The sequence below is a fragment of the Oncorhynchus nerka genome, unplaced genomic scaffold (assembly GCF_034236695.1).
Source record: "Oncorhynchus nerka isolate Pitt River unplaced genomic scaffold, Oner_Uvic_2.0 unplaced_scaffold_4850, whole genome shotgun sequence".
Taxonomy (NCBI): Eukaryota; Metazoa; Chordata; class Actinopteri; order Salmoniformes; family Salmonidae; genus Oncorhynchus; species Oncorhynchus nerka.
Genome location: NW_027036457.1, coordinates 12,501 through 14,285, shown reverse-complemented (window position 1 = coordinate 14,285; position 1,785 = coordinate 12,501).

Below are 1,785 nucleotides of genomic sequence, written 5' to 3'. Positions count from 1 at the left end.
CATCTACAGTCATCTCCTCCTCCTCTACTCCTCCTCTCCTCCTCTACCCAGCTTCTCACCTGGAGGAAACACATCACATCTACAGTCATCTCCTCCTCCTCTACTCCTCCTCTCCTCCTCTACCCAGCTTCTCACCTGGAGGAAACACATCACATCTACAGTCCTCTACTCCTCCTCTACTCCTCCTCTCCTCCTCCTCTACCCAGCTTCTCACCTGGAGGAAACACATCACATCTACAGTCCTCTACTCCTCCTCTCCTCCTCCTCTACCCAGCTTCTCACCTGGAGGAAACACATATTAAATGTACTACTACTCCTCTACTCCTCCTCTACCCAGCTTCTCACCTGGAGGAAACACATATTAAATGTACTACTACTCCTCCTCTACTCCTCCTCTACTCCTCCTCTACCCAGCCTCTCACCTGGAGGAAACACATTACATCTATAGTCATCTACTCCTCCTCTACTCCTCCTCTCACCTGGAGGAAACACATTACATCTATAGTCATCTACTCCTCCTCTACTCCTCCTCTACTCCTCCTCTCACCTGAGGAAACACATTACATCTATAGTCATCTACTCCTCCTCTACTCCTCCTCTACTCCTCCTCTCACCTGAGGAAACACATTACATCTATAGTCATCTACTCCTCCTCTACTCCTCCTCTACTCCTCCTCTCACCTGGAGGAGACACATCACATCTACTCCTCCTCTACTCCTCCTCTACTCCTCCTCTACCCAGCCTCTCACCTGGAGGAGACACATCACATCTACTCCTCCTCTACTCCTCATCTACTCCTCCTCTACTCCTCCTCTACTCCTCCTCTACCCAGCCTCTACTCCTCCTCTCCTCCTCCTCTACTCCTCATCTACTCCTCCTCTACCCAGCCTCTACTCCTCCTCTCCTCCTCCTCTACTCCTCATCTACTCCTCATCTACTCCTCCTCTACTCCTCATCTACTCCTCCTCTACTCCTCCTCTGGTGGTGTGGTGGTGTGGTGGTGTGTGGTCCTGGTGGTGTGTGGTGGTGGTGTGGTGTCCAGCTTCTCATCTGGTGTGTGTGTGTTAATGGTGGTGTAGCTACATGCTGAGTAGTGGTGGTGTGGTGGTGTGGTGTGGTGGTGTGGTGGTGTGGTGGTGTGTGGTGGTGTGGTGGTGGTGTGGTGTGTGGTGGTGTGGTGGTGTGTGGTGGTGTGGTGTGGTGGTGTGTGGTGGTGTGGTGTGGTGGTGGTGTGGTGTGGTGGTGTGTGGTGGTGTGGTGTGGTGGTGGTGTGTGGTGGTGTGTGGTGGTGTGGTGGTGGTGTGGTGTGGGTGGTGTGGTGGTGTGTGGTGGTGTGTGTGTGGTGTGGTGGTGTGTGGTGTGGTGGTGTGGTGGTGTGTGTGGTGTGTGTGGTGTGGTGTGTGGTGTGTGTGGTGTGTGTGGTGGTGTGTGTGTGTGTGGTGGTGTGGTGTGTGTGTGTGTGGTGTGGTGGTGTGGTGTGGTGGTGTGGTGGTGGGTGTGTGGTGTGGTGGTGTGTGGTGGTGGTGTGGTGGTGTGTGTGGTGGTGTGGTGGTGGTGTGGTGGTGTGGTGGTGGTGTGGTGGTGGTGGTGTGTGGTGTGGTGGTGTGGTGTGGTGGTGTGTGTGGTGGTGGTGGTGTGTGGTGGTGGTGTGGTGTGTGTGATGTGTGGTGGTGGTGGTGTGGTGATGTGTGGTGGTGGTGTGGTGGTGGTGTGTGTGGTGGTGGTGTGGTGGTGTGTGTGTGGTGTGTGTGTGTGTGTGGTGGTGTGTGGTGTGTGTGTGTGTG